At 41.3% G+C, this 13,718-nt stretch overlaps 1 non-coding gene across 1 annotated transcript; it reads right to left on the reverse strand.

Moving 5' to 3' along the window:
- Nucleotides 1-5,324: 5,324 nt before the first annotated feature.
- On the reverse strand, nucleotides 5,325-5,399 carry Trnat-ugu (transfer RNA threonine (anticodon UGU)). The gene has a single exon. It is a non-coding gene; the product is annotated as a tRNA-Thr (tRNA).
- Nucleotides 5,400-13,718: the final 8,319 nt, after the last annotated feature.

Here is a 13,718-nt window from a genome sequence, read left to right on the forward strand (position 1 = left end):
AAAGCGCGTGGATTACTGCTAAGAGTTTTGAATTCGAGTGGCAGCTTATTGAAAATTGATGCAGCAGTATACTGCACACATTTTTGCACAAGAGTTAAGGAAGTCCGATCCAAATGGAGGTTTGATTTCTCCCGAGTATTAACCGAGTGAAAGCTGCTTATTGTTGGAAATAAACTAATATTGGTAACAAGAAACGACAATAAGGAATATACATATTGAGAGGCCAATGTCAAAATACCCAGACTCCCTGAACAGAGGTCGACAAGAGGGTCGTGAACTCACACCACTTTTTGCCCGAACCTCTCGTTTCTGAGCCAAAAATATCGTTCTAGAATGGGAAGAGTTACCCAAAAACATAATACCATACGACATAAGTGAATGGAAATAAGCAAAGTAGACTAATTTACTTGGCGAAGTATCACTCACTTTCGGTACCGTTCGAATAGTGAAAATGGCAGTATTAAATCTTTGAACAAGATCCTGAACGTGGGCTTTCCACAACACCTTACTATTTATTTGAACACCTAGGAATTTGAACCGTTCAGTTTCACTAATCATATGCCTATGCTGTGATATTAAAACGTCAGGTTTTGTTGAATTGTGTGTTAGAAACTGTAAAAACTGAATCTTACTGTGATTTAACGTTAGTTTATTTTCTACAAGCCATTGACTGAGGTCATGTACTGCACTACTTGAAACGGAGTCAATGTTGCACACAACATCCTTTACTACCAAGCTAGTGTCATCAGCAAACAAAAATATTTTAGAGTTACCCGTAATACTTGAGGGCATATCATTTATATAAATAAGGAACTACAGCGGCCCCAACACTGATCCCTGAGGAACCCCCTCCCCCTTGACAGTACACCACTCAGATCCCCCATCACACTGTATTACGTTCCCCCATTTCTGTAGATCGTTCCCTAATGCTCTTCCTGAAACACTCTACAACTTCTGATTCTGTCAGTTCTTTCAGGTCCCATCTCCTTAAATTCCCAACTTTTTCCAGTTTCTTCAGTTTTAATCTACAGTTCATAATCAATATATTGTGATCAGAGTTCACATTTGCCCCTGGAAATGTCATACAATTTAAAATATGGTTCCTAAATCTCTGTCTTACCATTATATAATCTATATGAAATATTGCAGTATCTCCAGGTCTCTTCCACGTATACAACCTTCTTTCATGATTTTTGAACCAAGTGTTAGTTATGATTAAGTTATGCTCTGGGCAAAAGCCTACCAGGCGGCTTCCTCTTTAATTTTTTACCCCCATTCCATATTCACCTACTAGGTTTCCTTTTCTTCCATTTCCTACTGTCGAATTCCAGTCACCCATTAATATTAAATTTTCATCTCCCATCACTATCTGAATGATTTCTTTTATCTCATCACACATTCCATCAATTTCTTCATCATCTGAAGACTACTTTTACGACTTTGGTAGGCGTGGGATTCGTGGCTATCTTGGCCACAACAATGCGTTCACTATGCTGTATGTAGTAGCTTACCCGCATTCCTATTTTTATTAATTATTAGACCTACTCATGCATTAGCTTCATATTAGCCTTCCTAATACTTAAATCTATATCCGATGTTAACAATGACGCCGGTGGATGGACTATCACGAAATTACTGACCGTCGAGAATGTCACAAATATAACCGACAAGCTAATGGGCCCTTCACAGGAAAATGTTTTTTGCCAGAAAACGGGGAAAACTGAAACCCAGCAAATGAGTAAAAAAGTGTATATTCACTGACAAAAAAAAATAGTGTACGCACACAACTTACACAACAATAGTCTGGGATTACTCTATTACGTAATACAGTTTTTGTGATTGTATCTTGCAGCTTTAGTTATTTTTAATTAAAAGAGGCTTTAAAAGGACAGAAAGAACGTGTTGGACTACGCTACAGATCGTTCTGTTAGCACAGTGTTTACTTTGTAATCACTTTCGTTGACTTCGGCAACTCTCAACAGAAATCTCCAACCTAACCGAGACAATGTGCTACGATACAGCCGAGATCATGACAAGAGAATGGGCTACATCACACTCGAAGTAAATGTATATAGGTAAGGATCCCCATGACCTGTATACGTCTGTTATAAAAAATCTCCAAGCCACTCTCCTCAAATAGACCGCAATCTTCTCTTGACCTTCAACTGTTACTATTTCAGAATTGAAAACCAGATTCAAAGAAAATTTGGCTACAAGGCACAAAACTAGAAAAATAAAAATAATAAAAGTGAGAACGTGAAACATGTTAGCAATAACCATAAACAGGAGATTTTACAGAAAATAAAATTGAGAAAGGAAATTATTAATATTATCGACCGTTTAGGAACTCTAGGCTACGAAAGGGATGAAAACACATATCGAATAAGTGGTGGAAGAGTTAGTGTGTTTTAAGATTAAATCCAAACAAGAATTAGAGAAAAACATATCGACGCAAGGCCTCTATTACGAAAAATTGCTAAATCTCGAGACAAATTGTGTCCTCCTGTATTTGATGAAATGTTTTGGCCCCTAGTACGGATGAAACAGTATCTGCAATATCAACAGGAACTTCGGATATGTGTTTCATATTTCATCCAAGCCTGCAGTCTATAAATATTTAAACAAAATACTATAACAAAATACCACTACAGGGGAATTACTTACGGAGTAGTTCTTGGTAAAGAAACACAGGACACAATTACGTATGTGGGCTTAATACGAACTACAACTGTGTTTATAAATCGCTATAGTTGCCTTGGACTAACGACGAGCGAATATCAATATAACCTGTACGCTTTTCAAAGCTGTTATCCATGAAAAAGCTAAACCACGTATCGCGAACAAAATACTATTTAACACCGAAACAATGATATTAGCTGACAATGGGCACAGACTTTAGTCAATGGGCACTGTTGAAAATTTGTGCCAGACCAGGATTAGCACCCGAGTCCCCTGGTTACAAGGGAGAGACAATGATCACTGTGTCCGAATTACACAGTGGTCAACAGAATATCACGAACTGCCCGAGCATGCCGTTCGTTAGATCCAAATTCTCAATTTCTCCATAGACTGCTAATGCACTGCTCCTTGAACATAATCCTCCTCCCCTTAATTATACAGTACATGGCCAAAAAAACAGACACCGAATATATGCAAACTTGGCCTTACGAACATTGCAGACGTCGTCTATGTAACACACGTCAAACTTCAAAGAATTTACCAATTCGTTGCATTGTTTACTATAGACCACAAATCAAGTAACGTAAAAAAAGCACTGCGTCTATTGAGATCATGATTCAGAGTTTAAAAAAAACTAATAAGTCGCCTACATATTACAGTTGCTGCCAAAAGAGGAGAACCATTATTTTCCCACAAAAGGAAATATAGTTAAAATGACGCTTCTATTTCGGTTAGTTTATGCGGTTACTAAAATTTGCCGTGAAAGTTACATAGTGGACTCTACCCTCCCCCCACCAGAAACGTAGTTATCGTGGCTGTTGTGAGACACTTGTACACAGTTAGAGAAAGTGTGTTAAATGTGGCGCGGACGGAAACACTAGGCTACGCTACAGGGCAATCTGCTCGCACAACGTTTAGTCGGCATTCATAATCGTTGGCGTAAACAACTCTCAATCAAATTACCACCTTCCAACCTAACTTAGATCTCGGGCTACACTACCAATCGGCCTGTCATCACAACCAAACATTCATTGAGTGCGGGTGGGGGGATTTCCTGTATCTCTAGGAAAAACTGTCAGTTTTGTCAGACTCAACAGCAAGATTTACCAATGGTAAACACTTTTTAGACGGCTCGTAATTTTAGAATAGTCCTCTTCGTCTTACTTGGCATAAATTGTTCGCTGGCGTCCCAGCAGCTAGCTCCCTCAGTGTCTGCTTCTGCCATCGCACCACGCCAGTCTGCTGTTGTCCTAGCAGACCGAACGCACCGCACATCCGACACCTTCGGAACCACTCACTGGCCAGTTAGCAACTGAGCGGAACACTGTTTACATCGTGAAAGGAAAACTATGCAAAGATGTACACTTAAATGGCACGACTGAGTAGCACACACACAGTAATATCTGAGGAATGTCCTTCGACACGCGCAGAACGAAAGTCTTCTCGCGAACGTACAGCGTCTCTGAAAAAAAATCTAGTGACTATATTCCGGCGTTACGGCCAGGTTCTCATACAAATGAGCAAAAAAGGGTAAATTTGAAATTTTTTTTGAGACAATGAAAATACATTCGAACGATCTGTTTGGGAATTACGAGTGACAATACTATGAGCTTAATTTTAGATTTTCAATAAAAAATGGCGCCCGTAATTATGATTTGATCAAGGGCTTGCGAGACTGGAGTACGCAGAGTGCGTGCAGTGTGGCACCTCAGATGTTACCTGAATTCAAAAATGGGTAACATCAGTTGATACTACATTATTTCTCTGAACTTGAAAATGGATAACATCAGTCGATAATACATAAAATTAATGGGAGCGTATACCTAACCGCAATGAAACAACCTTAAATTTAACGATACAGTGCTAATTCGAACTTTGAGTTCGATTTTGAGGGGTTTGTTTCACTCCTTATGCCTACACAAAAATTAGTTAATATTAACAAATGTCATATAATAGCTATAAGTTCCTAAGAAAAGTGTTTACTTTTAGGGGTCAGAGGTAGAAGTTAAGAGATCGAACCACTTTTAATTTATGCTGCATGCCGTTCTGAGAAAATCGTTACTCGAAAAAAAAAGTGTTCAAAGTTTAGGGAAAACATTTAGTTATATTATTACTTCGATTTGCATGAACTGAGTGTTACACATATATTCTTAATGTCGCTGAAAACGAATCTGAAGTCAGATTTTCAATATTCAAAACAGCTAATCCAATACGGAGGGCAAACGATTATGTTTTGACCAATTTTTACCAAAAATGTATTTTCGTTATTTACGTTTAGTCTGCAATTCAAGGAGTATTTATCAGCCCTTCCTCTACCTCTGATTGTTCCTAGACAGCAACTTCCTGTTCTTCTTGGCAGGAGAAGCCGATCTGTCTAAGCTGGATATGCAGCACTCGGCAGCCTGCACTTGATATTCGTCCGTATTTTCGGTGAGTATGTTTGCATGCATTCTGCAGTATGAATCCTTTTGAGCACGTGCGACACGGGACGAGTTATCATCTACATCTATATGGATACCCTGCAAAACACATTTAAGTGCCTGGCAAAGGGTTCATCGAATCACCTACACAACTGATAATTAATTGAAACCCTCAGCTGCCGACAGGTGTTGTTGATATACTTCGATGGGGACAGCTGAAAAGTGTGCCGCTACTGGGACTCGAACCCAGGATCTCCTGCTTACAAGGCAGACGCTCAATCCATCTGAGCTATCGAGGGCACAAATGAACAGCACGACTGCAGGAATTTATCCCTCGCACGCTTCCCGTGAGACTCACACCCCGAACCGCCCACAATCCGATTACGTAATGTACTTATTAGGTATTTGTCCATCCACTCATTACTGGCTCACACTAAGGTGACGATTCCCGTAAGATTTCCGGTAGCCTGTGCGCATTCGCACAGACGAAGGTCAATGGCTGGGTGACGTTTAACCATAGATATGAAGATAGTAACTGTTCTAGAAAGAACAGGCGCCACTGACGACCTTGCAGCTCTTCTAGAATACATGATAGACCGGCCGATGTGGCCGAGCGGTTGTAGGCACTTCAGTCGGGAGCCACGCGACCGCTACGGTCGCAGGTTCAAATCCTGCCTCGAGCATGGATGTGTGTGATGTCCTTAATTTAGTTACGTTTAAGTCGTTCTAAGTTCTAGGAAACTGATGACCTCAGATGTTAAGTCCCAAAGTGCTCAGAGCCATTTGAACCATCAATCCGTATGTTTGCACACTACTTACAGTAACTTATGCTAAGGACAACACACACACAACCATGCCCGAGGGAGGACTCGAACCTCCAACGGGGGGAGCCGCGCGAACCGTGACAAGGCGTTGGACACATGGCGGGTACCCCGCGCGGCTCATGGCAGCCGTTACACTGCTTCAAACAATGGACTGTAGAAACTTTTGTAAAGCACGGATTAAAAAAAAAAAACCTTTCCGTTCCAGGAGTCTAGACAAGTACACCTTTAAAAAATGCAACTACAAAGAAATTGAATTTTCGTACGGGCCAGGGCTTAAAACTTTGAAGAGTTAAATTTTAATGGCCGTTCTCTTGTATGCAAATAGTTTCACAGTAGAAATTTCTCTAGTTTTATTTATTTATTTATTTTTTGCTGTAGGTAAAGAAGGATAGGATTCTGAGAAGGGGGAAGGGGGGGGGGGGGGGGAGGAATCTCGCCTCTCCCACCTTGGAATTCTCAGTACAGAATTTTTATTCATTACGAGATTCTCAGCCACTTGCAGAAGTGATTTCGCGTGATTCTGCAAAACTTTTCCTTTAGCCAATCGTAGCAACTATAGGATTCCGTTCCTGCTGCATGACATGTCTCGGAACTTAAACTGACCAACTTATTTGCATAAAGAGCTAGCTTATCATCCGCTTCTTTACTTACTTAGACCGTTCATGGTCTGCAAAGCATTTTTTCTTTAATCGTTTTTTTATGTCTTTTATAAACTGCAACACTTTCTAAACTTTTCTAAACTTAACGCCGTTGAAGCATGGTCTTTTGCTGAATGACCAAAAAGCAATGCTGACAGCTGGGGTCCAAGGTTTTTGTTAATCAAGCCGTTTGTATTCTTGCTTGTATAACGCATATTTCTTTATATCTAATTGAGAAGTGAAATACCGGTTTTCGTAGATGCAGATTTAAAATATTTTAATATAACGCAATAAATATTTCATTAAAATTTTCATCCCCTTATGCTCGAAGTTAAAAACCAGTGAAACACGTAGTTTTTAAAAATTGTAACAGATTAGCCGAATACGAATTGTCAGATATGCTTTCATAATGCTTTCATAATGAACCATTTTCAGAAACGTGGAGCCGGATCTGGGGGTGAATTTCCTTCTCTCCGAGACACCCGGCTTCTTCTTCGACTTAGCCGGCAAACAGGCCGAGGACGCCGGGTGGGGACCGAATAGGCAGCAGTTGGTGGATGGCGACGTCGTCACTAGCTGTTGCCTTCGTGCGGGCCTCTTGTGTAAAGGGGGAGCCAACCGTGGCCAAGTGAAGGTCTGTATTCCACAGGAACGAGTTAGCATGGCACTCAGATATTTCCACGAGTCGGCGGACGGGGGTCATTTTGGGTTCTTCAAGACCTTGAACCGAGTTCAGGAATACATGTTTTGGCCCAACCTATATCGCGATGGCAGGCGATTTGTTGGCAACTGTGTCCAGTGTAAGCGTGGTAAGCCCGATGTTGGGCTGCACAGAGAACTACTACAGTCGCTTAGGGAGCAGTGTCCTCTGGACCGCGACTCAAAGATCGAAACAACGATCGACGGAAACTGGCGCCAGAAACGCACCAGCTCACTCTATTTCATCCCCTTAGGGGTTGAACTTCCAAAAACACCGAAACACGTATTTTCTTATTTGTAGCCTTGAAGTCAAATACCAATTTTCGTAGATGTAGCCTTAAAAATACTTTCATAGTTCTTCCATAATTATTTATCTCAAAATAAAATGTTCATCCACTATTTCACCTCATAGAGGTTAAATTCCCAAAGATACTGGAACACATATTTCTTTATTTCTGACCTAGAAACCAGATACAAATGTTCGTATGCCTAGCTTCAAAATTACCTTAATAGCTACATGATTCAGAAATCCTTTCATGTCCTGCGTCTCCCCCTTAGGGGTGGAATTTTGAAATATGCAGTATAAGCGGTATAAGATCAACACTCTTTCCAAATCTCAAGGTTTATTTTCCTTGGCGGTCTGGACTGTGTGAGTTTCATAGTAATAGTCCTCCACACACACACACACACACACACACACACACACACACACACACACACACACACACACACACACACACCACTACCAATGCCACCACCACCTCCTGGGGAAATTTCTGCAGACGCCCTTGTTCCACTGCAGTCATATTTTGCCGACGACCTACATTTAGCAGCGTGGGAGGGATAGTGTCGTGCAACAGACAGTATACTCAGTAGACAACGAACTGTTAGTTGTGAAATCAGCGACATATTAACCGAGACTGACACAGAAGGTGCTGAAGGTGAAGCACACTAGACTCGTGTCTACCACGGCTTCAAATAGTATCGATTTACTATGAACGGAAGTTCCGAAAAGTGAGCAAATAATTTTACAGTAAATTCAGTACCGATGGTGAGGATATACAAAGAAAAACATTTCTATAAAATTTCAGAAATAATGAAATATTCCACTCAAGTCGCTTGACAGAAAACGCAATGGATATGCTTGCACTTAAGACGGAAGGCCCTACGTGCTTACGCAGGCTTACGACAGATCGCAAAATTCGGCAGTAGGCGTAAGCCAACCTCTTGTGCTGCCATCTGTTATTGATGCCAGGCATCAAGGTCTCAGTAGTACGACCATCCACTGGAGAGTAGTTTGCTTTGTAAGCACTCCGTCTTCAGGCCACGAGTGACCTACTGGGACAGCACCATCCGACCGCCGTGTCATCATCCGTGGAGGATGCGAATAGGAGGGGCGGGGGTCAGCACACTGCTCTCCCGGTCGTTATGTTGGTATTTTTTGACCGGAGCCGCTACTATTGGGTCGAGTAGCTCCTCGATTGGCATCATGAGGCTGAGTGCACCCCGAGAAATGGCAAGAGCGCATGGCGGCCTGGATGATCACCCATCCAAGTGCCTTCAACGCCCGACAACGCACTTAACTTCGGTGATCCCACGTGAACCGATGCAACCTCCGCGGCAAGGCCGTTGCCGCAGATATTTTACAGTAGTTGCTTACGTTTCATAATTATCTAGTTTACGGGGAAAATGTAAAAAAGGCGATTGTCACCGAAGCTACAACTAATCTGAATTTCTGGTTAGTTATCAAGTGGTCTTGTGTGCGAGCCTGAATTTTTCATCCTTTGCGGTGGGAATGATTCAAACCCGTCATGTTGTTCTTATGAAGTGTTCTATTTATTTTGCACACAATGATCGTTTGTAGTTGTCTTGAGTTACTAGGTTGATAAATTTTTGTTTGGCGCACGTATCATAACTGAGATTTGCGCTTAATGGCTGAAGGTGAATTAGCGTAATGAGTAGTAGCGAATGTTACAGTAACATGTTTGTAAATTATTTCAGGTAAATTACGTTAGTCGTGTAATATTATCCGTATACCAGTACAGTATATGGGCCAATTACGTTAGTCATGGAATACTATCCGTATAAGACTATGTCACCTTGGTGTCCCGGAATTTGCTTCAATTTTGGAATCCACGAAAGAACTGGAAATATTCCTTTACACAGCTTTCCATATAATTTCTATTACAGTGATTCAGTCTTGCCTGTCACTAGACTTTTCTGACTGTGAAATAAATTCTATCGCTCAGGTGCTTATTACCTCTTCGTGTTTCCATTTGCCGATATTGCGCATAAACACATACATATCTCAACGTTGCTATGTACATTGATGGAACGACACACTTTTCTATGGCGACACTGCAGTTTATAGATAGAAAAACCGATCAGTTAAAACGACATGGGTATTTTAGTTCTGAATAACCGATGTCTTTCAGTATTTGTTTGCTCTCGGTTATAACAAGTATCTTTTCATTTTTTCCTGATAACCACGTAAAAACAGATATATCAATTAGCCACAGATGTCGTAGTAAAATTTTTAGTTTTCAAATAAACCTTTTTAAAAAAAGACGAGTAATTTTTATTCGTAAGATTTCCATAGCACTGAAATACGGCGTTATTACAGAAAAAAATGGGAAAAGTTATGTATGCCACTTTAATAACACTGCTGATAGAAACGAGCAACAAATGGATTGGTCCAACATTGCCGAGACAATACTGTGCCTGTTATACAAGCAGAGCGCGAGACTGGACACAGTTTCTCGCTGTTGTCGAACGTCAGTTGTAACATAGAATGGCACCATCTGGAAGTCTGGAAGTATTTTACGATATGCGGTACGAGTGAAGAACAAAGTTAGATTTGGTCGACTTGCGACATCATACAAGGAAAAAAGTTAAAATTTAACAAATCATTCATAGTTCTGGATAAAAGTAGAAAGTGCCTGATCTGCTGCTGTGTCTACGTAGTATGCCGTTATCTGCTTTTAGCCCTTAAAAACAGAGAAATTAAAACGAAAAAGAGAGTTCTCCTGCCGCAGTTTTCACTCTTTATCGCGGGACTATACGTAATGCCTGCATAGTGCTGTGATAACCGATTACAATATAATTTTTGAGCAGAGCTTCTAAAAACTATAATCAGTAGGATAATATTGCCAGTTTTCTGTAGTATAGAAGCACTCGCCAGCAGCGAAGATCGGACAAAGTTTTATTTGACTATTTAATTTAAAGAAATTAGAATTATATTAATACCGTCAGTTGCTCGCGGGCGTTGATAAATATCAACGTGGACAAGTGAAAATGTGTGCCGCGACCGGGACTCGAACCCGGGATCTCTTGCTAAAATGACAGACGCTCTATCCATCTGAGGCACAGAGGACAGAGTGTATGGTTCGACTGCAGGGACTATCTCGCGCACGCCTCCTGCGAGACTCACATTCTCACCTTGAATGTCCATACACTACAGTCGTAGAGTCCCACTCCAACACACTCATTCCTCGTGGAAGACATGTCCATATCAATATAAGTATATGGTTCTGGCAATACCAGCCATGACCTTCTTCTGTGAAGATGCACACGTATTCCCCGAACTGGACTTGGTAAGAATGTGTTCCACGAGTAATGAGTGTGTCGGTGTGGGACACTACGAATGTAGTGTGTGGACATGCAAGGTGAGAATGTGAGTCTCGCGGGAGGCGTGCGCGAGATAGTACCTGCAGTCACACTATCGTCTGTGCCCTCGGTGGCTCAGATGGGCAGAGCACCTGCCATGTAAGCAGGAGATCCCGGGTTCGAGTCCCAGACGTGCACACATTGTCACCTGTCGCCGTTGATATATATCGACACACGTGAGCAGCTGACGGTATTAATATAATTCTAATTTCGTTCTGAACGGCTGCAGGTCATCGTAAGGGTATTTAATTTGACATTTTGATTCCATTTATCAAGAAACTGAGAAAGTAAAAATTGTTTAATCTTTGTTTGATTTCTACGTTTACTAGAGAAAATAATGTAAATAAAAGACTGAAAATCGGTTATTACAAGAACTGGTATTGTGACGGGCTTTAACAATTAGCTTAAAGAAGGGTTGGGAAACTGATAAGAGCCGAAAACCAGTTATTTCAGCGATAACCAACATTCCCACTGGTGTTCTGAGTGGTAAGATTGACGCACAAGGACAACAAGAACAGTTTCTCAGAAAGGTTACTGGAGCTCTGATGTTCTCAAAATGAACGGGCCAACCATTAGCGTCTGCGAGGGTGAAGGGGAGGGGGAGGGGAGGAGGTCGGGAGGGGAGGATAGGCAAAAGGGCACTTTCACCCATCGCCCCCAACCCTCCCTGGAATCTGGAGTAAAGAGTTTTTATTCGTTACAATATACTCTTCCAGATAAGAATTCTCCACAATACTGATAAACCTTAGCTTTGGCCAGTTGTAGCGCTTATAGAGTTAGGGTCTTGTAGCTTGATGCACCTCGTAACTGACCAGCTGATTTGTACACAGAGTGCCAGTTTCAGAATCATGCACTCCAGCCCCGACGCGCCTTCCCCCCTCCCCACCACTGGAAATATTTCAGCAGACTCCAGTCTGCCACTGTGCATATATTTTGATAACATCCTGGTTTTAATAGCATCGAAGGAACAGCATTGTGCAGTAAAAGGGTAGACCTAGCACAGAACACACCATTCACAATGAAACGCATCACTTAGTAGATGGTGAAGTACTCTGAAACTAGCCAGATAGAAACAGAACCTCCTGGCACTGCATCTAACCCAAATTCTAATCTTACACTAATCTCTTGTATGTACCTACCACGCCCTCAAAGAGCCAACGATTTACTATTATCAGAAGTTCCGAAAAATGAGGAAGAAATTGACCCACACTTTTTTGCGTTGTTTATTATTTCGATTACACCATAAAGGGAATGGACTTGTAGCCACAGGTTACACAAGCGATAGATGGTTTAAAATACATAAATAGAGATGACAATAAGAAACGCTTTTTAAAAACACAATGATGCACGGCTTTTACGATTTTTACAGGAAAAAAATGGATGACAAAATAAAGGTTTTTCAAAAATACGCTGGTAGACAATATTGGGGATTTTTTATCTTTATAGATGACTAGCGGAAAAGCTTGGTGTTGACCAGGCATTTATTTAGAGCTGTGCGTCCACGTCCGTACTATGCAGCGTCTGGCCTTGTCCTGAGTTTTTATGACGTATCTCCCGAAACATGTGTCGTACAATGATATAATTTTGTAGGTACATTCAGCGTCATATGCGGATACTGTCTGCAAAATTTATTGCGAATATAGTAGCAAAGAAGTAACAAATTTAAATGTCACGAATGCTGTGATGCCCACACACTTGGGTGTAACTAATGTACACGGGATGCTTGGCACGATCATTATGGCTACCATCACCTGTGGTCGTAATTGGACCAGCTGTGTCGACGTAGTGAAAATATAAATGTGCATAACATGGTAAACGTCCATTCTTCCCAGCCATCAGACCTGAACTACGATCAAAAATATCATAAAAAGTGGTAGGGGCAATGGCCTTGCCGCAGTGGATACATCGGTTCCCGTCAGATAACTGAAGTTTAGCACTTTCGGGCGTGGTCGGCACTTGGATGGGTGACCATATGGGCCGCTATGCGCTGTTGGCATTTTTCGGGTTGCACTCAGCCTTCCGATACCAATTGAGGAACTACTCGTCCGAATAGTAGCGGCTCCAGTCAAAGGAAACTACCACAACGAGTGGGAGAGCCAGCTCCTCCTCCACCCTCAGTGAGAATGACGTGGCGGTCGGATGGTCCTGATTGGCCACTTGTGACCTGAACACGGAGTGCTTTTTTAAAGTAGTACTCCCTACATAAAACTGACAGTCTAGGCTCAGGGACTGTCCACGGTAAATGCTGCAATGGACCTACGAATACTATTAAAATAACGGTTTGAGTTCTCTTTAATTGTCCAATCATCTGAAGTGAGTCCTTATTGCAGTACGCTGAAAAATAGATTTTATGTTAATGGCGGATAAATTTTATGTGAATGGCGGCAAATTAACTTTACCCTAATGACACACAAGGTCAATGCCGTACTATCACGTAAAGTATTCTCAGATCGAAATGTTTTGCATTACAAAATCTCCAATGTAGATTCATAATACCGCAATTATAATTCTCAAAATAATTTGGAGCTACGTTCAATGCATATTTAAATGCATCTTTCAAAACAATAACAGAATTCTCATTAGATCATCATTATCAATGGCTAGAGTATTCCTATTATTTCGTCTACCAAAAACCGCGTCTCACTATGGCTTCTTCAGTACGCTGTTTCGTTTTCCACTGTTAACAATAGAAACGATCTGGCAGATGTGACATTGTAGATGCGCAGTATGCGTGTCTTAATGCAAATAAACCGTCTGAAACATTTACCCTTGAACGTCCCTAGAATGGGATT

Source organism: Schistocerca gregaria, unplaced genomic scaffold, assembly GCF_023897955.1.
Source record: "Schistocerca gregaria isolate iqSchGreg1 unplaced genomic scaffold, iqSchGreg1.2 ptg000049l, whole genome shotgun sequence".
NCBI classification, from domain to species: domain Eukaryota; kingdom Metazoa; phylum Arthropoda; class Insecta; order Orthoptera; family Acrididae; genus Schistocerca; species Schistocerca gregaria.